Source organism: Panicum hallii, unplaced genomic scaffold (assembly GCF_002211085.1).
Source record: "Panicum hallii strain FIL2 unplaced genomic scaffold, PHallii_v3.1 scaffold_284, whole genome shotgun sequence".
NCBI classification, from domain to species: domain Eukaryota; kingdom Viridiplantae; phylum Streptophyta; class Magnoliopsida; order Poales; family Poaceae; genus Panicum; species Panicum hallii.
Genome location: NW_020356386.1, coordinates 3,953 through 13,704, shown reverse-complemented (window position 1 = coordinate 13,704; position 9,752 = coordinate 3,953). Strand labels below are relative to the sequence as shown.

Here is a 9,752-nt window from a genome sequence, read left to right as displayed (position 1 = left end):
CACTACTACGGGCCAGGTCTCCAATTAATGTCCCTAGGCCGGTGCGGACTAGGGGCCAGGCACTCGTTCGTACGTGCACATTAATTATATATACAAGTTCTATAGTATTGCATAACTATATATACTCAATCCATGGTATTTTATTTTTGTTATCACTGCTCTCCTAACAAAATATAACAAATAACTTTATAATATATCTCCACACAACAGTGCACTACGGCGACCTAAGACGTATCCTCGCCAAGCACTTCATAGAGTATCATGCCATTTCATTAACATTTTATTGCTCCTAAAGATCACCCTCTTAACCATAGAATTTAGTTAAAAAATTCTAGAAATAGGAAAATGAAATATCTCCGGCGATGTATATAAATCGCCCTCTCATAGTGTCGGTTGCCATGATTAGGGACACCCTAATCGTGGTACTCAGATCGTCCTAAAAACGCAAACACCTGTTAAGGCAACTGGGCTCACGAAGGCCCGCGGCCTCCTTCCAAATGGGAGGGACGAGAGGACTCGAAGAAGGCGAGCATACGGCCCATTCACGCCCAATTCCGTTAACGAACGAGACCTCAGCCTGCTAACTAGCTATGCGGAGCCATCCCTCCGCAGCTAGATTCTTAGAGGGACTATGGCCGTTTAGGCCACGGAAGTTTGAGGCAATAACAGGTCTGTGATGCCCTTAGATGTTCTGAGCCGCACACGCGCTACACTGATGTATTCAAGCCCGGGTAATCTTGGGAAATTTCATCGTGATGGGGATAGATCATTGCAATTGTTGGTCTTCAACGAGGAATGCCTAGTAAGCACGAGTCATCAGATTGCGTTGACTACGTCCCTGCCCTTTGTACACACCGCCCGTCGCTCCTATCGATTGAATGGTCCGGTGAAGTGTTCGGATCGCGGCGACGGAGGCGGTTCGCCGCCCCCGACGTCGCGAGAAGTCCATTGAACCTTATCATTTAGAGGAAGGAGAAGTCGTAACAAGATTTCCGTAGGTGAACCCGCGGAAGGATCATTGTCGTGACCCTTAAACAAAACAGACCGTGAACATGTCATCCATGTTGTCGGGCTACTGTCCGACCAAGGCCCCTTGCCTTCATTTCGTTGGACGGGGGCCGCCAAAGAACCCACGGCGCCGAAGGCGTCAAGGAACACTGATATTACCTTGCTCGGGGTCATTCTCGGCCTGCTGCGCATGCCCCGTGCAATGTTGCTATCTTAATCCACACGACTCTCGGCAACGGATATCTCAGCTCTTGCATCGATGAAGAACATAGCAAAATGCGATACCTGGTGTGAATTGCAGAATCCCGCGAACCATCGAGTTTTTGAACGCAAGTTGCGCCCGAGGCCTTCTGGATGAGGGCACGCCTGCCTGGGCGTCACGCCAAAAGACACTCCCAACCCATCCTTGGGTACGGACGTGGTGTTTGGCTCCCCGCGCCTCATGGTGTGGTGGGCTGAAGTTGTGGCTCCTGGCATACCGTGTCGGGCACCTGCATGTGGTGGGCGATATAAGTTGTTCTCGGTGTAGTGTCCCGACACGTAGCTAGCTCCTTGGCCTAAAGGACATTTATTGCTTGATACAGGCAGATTTATTTGTTTAATCAAATCGGCCACATGCGCTTCAGTTAGCAGTTATAGCCGATGGTTGCCAAAAGAGTTCCTACGTCTGGGATATTAGAGCCGATATATTATTTTATTGGGAACAACTCTCTTGGAATCTATCATTGTTTATTCTCTATATGCTACGATGGAGTTGTCAAGAGAAAAGAAGCTGGCAGAATTGGCCAAAGGATAAAGAGATATATAATTGGTTCATTATAGTCCAAGCTGATTAATTGAAAAGTAGTATATGGGAAGGATATCGGGTGATGTAATGATCAAGGAGTTGCCGATACAGAGATGCAATGATATAGCTATGGGTTGATTGATCGGCAGCAAACATATCAGCCGATGAAGCACCAGATTCACGTTGTAGTGTTGGCAAGACATGATGGTTGAACTCGTGGATGCCCATGTTCCTATTTATGACTGGCTGATGGTATTGTACGGGAATGAAGTACATATTTGATCTTTCTAGAATATTGCCCATGGGCCGATAATTTGTCTGGTATATGAAGTATAGCCGATAGAATTAATATTACAGCCGACGTTATCAGGGAGTAAGAAAGGAGTTAATTTATTCGGCTAAGCAGCCATACGGAGTGCGTCCCATATTATATCCACTTTTTTTACTAATCAAATGGTCATGCACCTTCTTTTGTATGGTATGATATAAATAGTTCGCATATACAATGAGCAAAAGCTTGACAGTGACTCTATGTGCTATTATGTTATGAGAAATGACCACATGCGTACCATGACACCAGAAATAAACTTACTTTGCATCTTTGTATGGAATAGATACACTACCGGACGCGGCTGATTTGCCGAGTGCCCCGAGCACTCGGCAAAGACGTAAAGGCACTCGGCAAACATTTTGCCGAGAGCCGCACTCGGCAAAGGGCTCTCGGGGAAGCCGGGGTCGGCAAAGGATATTTTGCCGAGAGCTTCTCCTCGGGCTCTCGGCAAAATGTTTACCGAGAGCCAAAAGCGGCCCTCGGCAAAGAAAAGTAGCCGTCACGGCGCGCCACCGTGGATGGATCCTTTGCCGAGTGTCGCCGTCAGACTCTCGGCAAAGGACCGCGTCAACGCCCACCCTGGACGCCTTCTTTGCCGAGAGCCCGGTCAATAGCACTCGGCAAAGAGGGCATCCAGAGCTGCGCCGTCCTGCCTCTTTGCCGAGAGCCACTGGAGGCAGCACTCGGCAAATATTTTTTTTTTATGACCTCACTATTTTCTCTTTGCTTGATTAGAAGGAGAAGTAACGAAAGAACGGATGGAGACAAACACAGAATTATGCAGTAACAATCAGGCCTGAGAGTGCCTGGCGGACTGTCCGCCAGGCACTCTCAGGCCTGATTGTTACCGCGAAAACTAGTGACGTCAAGAATTAATCCACTGGGGCTCAAACTTTGTAGGCACATTCACTGTAGCCAAGTATATCACAAAGTACACAATGAACAATCAAAGTACATTCAGTCTAGCTAAGTCTCAAATGCAAATAACTCCATCATCTATGCCGAAGGTGGCTAGTTGTTCTGGTTGGTCTGATTTGGAGAAATATACGGATCATTGGAGGCCGCCGACTGATTCTGCAACATATAGATGAAATGTATGAGTGAAACGACAAAATAAACGACATATTGAACATTGCATACTCACTGAAGTAGAAAACGGATCGGTGGGTGGTCTAGGTGGGGTGACGAAGGGAGGTGGCGGAGGTAGACCCGTCGCGGCGCCAAGACTCTGAATGTACGCGAACATGCTCGCCATCCTCTGTCGGTCAGCCTCCCGCTCGGCCTCCATCTCCGCCCTCATCCTTGCCTCCAACTCCATACGTTCTCTCCTCTCTTCTTGCAGCTGAGCCTGCAAAATTTTTACCCCAATATTACAATAATACAAAAGCGAAGTTATGTAATATAATAGAAAAAAAAACGTATGAACAAGCAACAACCTGGAGTGCCTGGACTTGGCTCGTCGAACTGTCCGGACGAGGTCGGATGCCTGCGCTCGAGCTCGTTTGCCGTGCTTTTATCTGAGATAGAGTCGGAGTAGAAGAGGAGTCGATCGCGCCGTCGCAAATCCAGTACCGTCCATGCTTCTTTCCTCCTCCGACCTTCATGACAATTTCAGCGTCAAGATCCTCCTGGGTCGGATCGTACTCTGGCCCGTGCACCTCCCTCGCCATCGATGTGTACTCATTGAGGCGAGTATAGATGCTAGGGTTGCTGTACGCCTCGGGCCCGTCCTCCGCGTTGTAGCTGACGCTGGATGTCGCTTTACCCTTGTGGGATAGAGCATACGCCATGAATTTGTTGCACTGCTGCCCTCCATGTGCCGCCGACTGCGAGAAACAAGATGATGAGAAATCATGCATAGTTGAATAACCACAAAACAAGTAAAGTCGCGTACCCATGCTTGGGCGTACTCGGTCAGGTTACGGTTGCCTTGGTGGTGTGGCACACCGGCCATAGTCAGACGGTGCTCACGACGCTCCTGGTGCACAGCGTTCCAGTCGTCGGATAACCACTTAGCAACTATCTGCTGCCAGCACTCAGGAAAGTGGGCACACCAATGAGGAACCATCTACATGACATCAAGTAGAAGACATATTAGTAGAGGACATTAAGCCAACTTAATGTTCAAATAAATCAAATTTTGGTATTTACCTGCAAGTACTGCTCCTCAGTCAACGTCATAGTTCTTGCTTGCGCCTTGGTGACCTTCTGTCCAAGGACGACGGCGTGGTAGTTGATGATTGACTGGAGGCGCTGCTCGTAGAACATGTCGGTAACGAGCTTTTTGCAGCGATACTCGGCAACCACATCCGTCTGCGCGTCCATCCCGGCCTGTAGTCTGTAGAAATCCTACAATAAACACGATATCATTATTTCAATCATATTATCAAGGATGTGCAACGAATGCGATATATTGATCACTTACCCAAAGCTCGCCCTTCACTCGCTCAGCCAAGTTGGGCCACTGTTTGCCGGCAACATCCCGCATGTCGGGGACGGCCCGGTAGTGCTCCCACGTATAGGCCGGACACGGCTCTCCGGCCAACGTGACCAGGCCAGGGAAGTGATCCCTAACCAGAAGACCCAAGATGCCATTCACATGGCGTCTGTGAGCACCAACGGGCCTCTCCACAACTATCCAGTTCCTGCACAGGTGATTGATAAAAATTTTTAATTTCTACCACAAAATTGAAATTATAACGTAAACATGTACTGAAAACATGTAAATTTACTTACTTATCCCCTTGGGGAGCTATGATCAGGCGTTTTGCTTCAGGAATCGGTCGCTGGGGGAGACTCGCCGGACCTCGCTGGTAGACGGTTGACGAAGCAGAGGCCTCTGTGCCCTCCTCGTCCGCCTGCTCGTCGTCCCCTGGCCCCTCCTGGTGGACCACCTGGTCCGCCTGCTCGTCCTCCCCTCCGGGAGCGCCTGCTCCTCCTCCTCCGGGAGCGCCTGCTCCTCCTCCTCCGGCGGCACCTCCTCCTCCGGGAGGCACCTCCTCCTCCGGGAGCGCATGCTCCTCCTCCGGCGGCGCCTGTGTCATCGCCCTCCTGCCACTCCCCCTCCTCCTCCTGTAAGACGGTCCCTCAGCCGCCCCGGACGTCGGCTCACTGCTCCCCCCCGAAAACCTCTTGTGAAGGGCCGCTACACTCTTCTTCATCCCGCGGCCCACCATCTCTGGTGAATCCCCTGCAATTAAAAGAAAATTAATTAGTACAGATAAATATATAACACATACTTAGATAAATACATAAAGAAAATAGAACATAATTACATAATAATTATGTGGATGAAGAGAGATAGAGGAGCTTTGTCCAAGATAAATACATAAAGAAAACCGAGTTGTGTTATGTGGATGAATAGAGATAGAGGAGCTTCATCCAAGAGGTATAGGGGGTTTTGGACAGCCTCCCACGGACATAAGACGATGGGCCCACGAAGAGATACTTTGGATGAAAGAAAAATGATCAGTTCTGCTGGCTGATCCTGAGCTGTCCTGGCGGACTGTCCGCCATTCCTGGCGAACAGTCCGCCAGGACCTCTCAGCCAGCCAAAAAACCTTCTTTAATTCCAAGGGATTGATCCAAACTTTAAGATATCTTAGAGGGATGATTGGATGTATATGAGACAAAGCAGAAGACAAATAAAACACAGTTTTCAAGACAACATAAAAAAAGTTTACCACTTTAGATCAACAACCATAATTACGTAATAAGTACAGATAAATATATAATACATACTTAGATAAATACATGAAGAAAATAGAACATCAATACGTAATAATATAGTCTTACATTGACTAAAAATATTCATCGTAGTCGGGATTAGCTGGATCATAGTCCTCATCATCACTATCAATCATGTCGTAACCAATAAAATCAGAAGACTCGGTGTCTTCATTTGCATTGTCTACTTGTAGTCGTTCTAGCATGTGTAAATCCTTAACGCTCTGCACCTCTTCCTCCTCCCCCGCATCATCAACCGCTTCAACTTCCATTTCGTTTGACTCGGTTAATTCTATCTCGAATCGCCCTTGTAGCCCCTCTTCTTGAAAGAACTCTCCGTCATATATGTTTGGATCTAAGTTGTAATCATCATCGTTAGGGACAGGTACTCTACCGTGCGGTGATGTCTTGTACACAATATACCAACCCTTAAGATGCTCTTTGCTTTCACACGCATATGGGAGATAATAAACTTGTATAGCCTGTTGAGCAACAACATAGACATCGTCTATGGTCATGACTGAATCCTGTCGAATTTCGACTAGCCCAACATTAGAATGCGTCCGTCTCATTGCTTGAGGGTCAAACCAATGACATTTGAATATCACGGGATTAAGTGGTTTCGAATAGCTGAGTTCGTATATTTCTTCAATTCTTCCATAATACTCAATCCCATCAAGGCCGGGAGTAAACACCCCAGAATTTGTGGTCTTTCGATTGGGTCGACAATCCTCATGACTGCTTGTACAAAAACGATATCCATTCACGTCATAACCAGAATATGACTTGACCTTATATCCAAAGCCACCGGCCACCTGTCTCAACTCGGCACTCAAGGTCGCATCGCTAACGCCCTGCAAGTTCAAGTACGATTGGACAAACTAAGTAAAAACAACTTAGAGTGAAAAGCTAAGTACGGGCCAGATTGGACCGTACCTTCTGTTTGAACCAAGAAATAAAATTGGGGGATCCATTTCTTGCACCTTGTTTGAGCAGGGTATCTAATTCCTGCTCCGTGATATCCCTTGATTGACGCCAGAATTCTTGAATAAATTGTTGCATGTACGGTGTCACCTCGTCAAGGTTGGTCAACACATACAGCATGATCCGACACCACTCTTGATGACTCAACCTCTTGGTGGTCGAACCACTTGCAGTTCCAAGCTGACCTTGAAAAAGGCTGAGTCTCGAGTCATTTTCGCTAGCATTGTAACGAGCCGGTGGATTATGCACACTAGGTAGGTTGTCACCATAGTATACTGATGTAAAGTTCGACACCTCCTCCAGAATGTATGCCTCGGCAATGGAACCCTCAATTTTGCTTTTATTTCCACATTTCTTTCGGATAACCTTTAGGCATCTCTCAATTGGATAGCACCACCGACCCTGCACGGGACCCCCCATTCGTGCCTCATACGGGAGATGCAATATCATATGCTCCATCGGATTAAAGAATCCGGGTGGAAAGATCTTCTCCAACTTACATAACAACACCGGTGCGATTCTTTCCAAGTCTGCAACTAAGATCCGTGATAACTCCTTTGCACAAAGTGTGCGGAAGAAGTAGCTCAACTCTGCAAGTACCAGCCAGACATGCTCAGGGACATAACCTCGAACCATCGCTGGAAGAAGCCGCTCAATCCATATGTGGTAGTCATGACTCTTCATACCTAAGACTCGCAAAGTAGACAAGTTGACTCCTCTACTCAGATTAGCTGCATAGCCATCAGGGAACATCAACGCCTTGATCCATTGTAGTACTTCTATCCTTTGGGGCTTGCTCAAGACATAATCGGCCTTAGGCCTTCTCCATGTCTTTCCTCGTGCAGGAGGCCTCATTTCTAAGTTTGGTCTGTCACACAATATTGCTAGATCCAACCTAGCCTTAACATTGTCCTTTGTCTTCGTGGGAATATCCATGATTGTTGCCCAAAGTGCTTCAGCAACATTCTTTTCAATGTGCATCATATCAATGTTGTGTGGAAGGAGCAGGTCGTCATAGTACGGGAGCCGAGTCAAGCCCGACTTATGAGTCCACATATGTTGCTCACTATATCCCACAAAGCCACCCTCTGGATTGATCAAGAGACCATCTATCTGCTGACGAATCTCGGCACTAGTCCTCATCGGACTTGCGAGGTCTGTCACTGTAACACCTTTTGTAAAGTTTTTGATGTCTCGTCTGAATGGATGGTCAAGAGGTAGGAACTGTCGATGTTTGTCGAACGCAACATACTTACCACCCTTCTGCAACCAAAGGAACCTAAGACGTTCCTTGCATATCGGACATGGGAATTTGCCGTGAACACACCACCCGCAGAAGACCCCATACGCCAGAAAATCGTGCAGAGAGTATTGATACCAAACATGCATCTTGAAGTTGGTCTTTGTGGCCCGATCATATGTCCATACCCCTTCCTCCCAAGCATGGACCAATTCATCAATCAGCGGCTCCATGAACACACCCATATTTTTCCCCGGGTGTCCAGGAATAATCAACGATAACAACACGTTCTGTCGTTGGAATGCTATGCCTGGGGGGAGATTGAGGGGAATCAGAAACATGGGCCAACATGTGTATGTGGCAGCCATCGCTCCATATGGATTGAATCCATCAGTTGCCAGCGCAATACGAACATTACGAGCCTCACTGGTTTTGTCCCGATGAATGCTATCATAGTAGGTCCATGCTTCACCATCTGATGCATGTACCATCTTGTGAGGATTGTATCGTTTCCCTTTCTTATGCCATGTCATCTGTTTCGCGGATTCCTCAGTCATGTACAGCCGTTGGATCCTCGGTATGGCCGGCAGGTGACGTAGGATTGTCACGGGGATATCAAGCTGCCTCTTGTTGCCATCACCAGAGTCAACCTCCAAGAACCTAGAGGATTTACACTTCGGACAGTACTTTTCTTCCGCGTATTCTTTCCTGAACAGGACACATCCGTTCGGACAGGCATGTATCTTGTCATACGGCATCTTGAGTGCACGAAGAAGTTTCTGTGACTCGTACATACTCTTTGGCAGGATGTGACCCTCTGGAAGCAGGCTGCAATAACTGTCACTATACCATCAAAGGTGTCTCTGCTCAGGCTGTACCGCGACTTCAACGCCATTACTCATCCAATGGCATCCAGCTGAGAAACTTTTGTATGTCCGTGAAGGGGTTTCTGTGCTGAGGCAAACATATCGTAAAACGCCTTTGCGGACCCCTCAGGCTCCTCCTCTACAAGTTCTTCAGCAACGTGTGCCTCATGATAGTCATCTAACATGTCCACTACACCAGCCTCAGCATCACAATCCTCGACACGTGGTCTCACCACGTCCTCTCTCCTACGATGGCCTTCACCATGATGGATCCACCGGGTATAGTTTGGCGTAAATCCATTAAGGAAGAGATGTTCCCCCATGACATCCTGTGTTTGTCTTTTCCTGTTAGCACACTTGCTGCATGGACAGAAAATTCTAGCCGCTCCTTTAGCATTCTCGCCCCACGCCTGTTCCAAGAATTCATTGGTATTCTTAATCCACTCAGGGCTGACATCTCTCTTACTATGGTGACCAGTGTACATCCACCTACGGTCCTCCATCGTCTACTATACACAACGAAAACTAGTTAATATCAATTATATATGATAAAAGTCTAGTAAAACTAAATTAATACGAAGTCTCTATAGACGATGGGCCCACGAAGAGATACGTTGGATGAAAGAAAAATGCTCAGTTCTGCTGGCTGACCGAGACATGTCCTGGCGGACTGTCCGCCAGTACTGGCGGACAGTCCGCCAGGACCTCTCAGCCAGCCAAAAAACCTTCGTTCCAAGGGATTGATCCAAACTTTTAGATATCTTAGAGGGATGATTGGCTGCATATGAGACAAAGCAGAACACAAATAAA

At 47.5% G+C, this 9,752-nt stretch overlaps 1 non-coding gene across 1 annotated transcript; it reads left to right on the top strand.

The window, feature by feature from the left end:
* Nucleotides 1-1,232: 1,232 nt before the first annotated feature.
* On the top strand, nucleotides 1,233-1,388 carry LOC112878661. The gene has a single exon (XR_003225822.1). It is a non-coding gene; the product is annotated as a 5.8S ribosomal RNA (ribosomal RNA).
* Nucleotides 1,389-9,752: the final 8,364 nt, after the last annotated feature.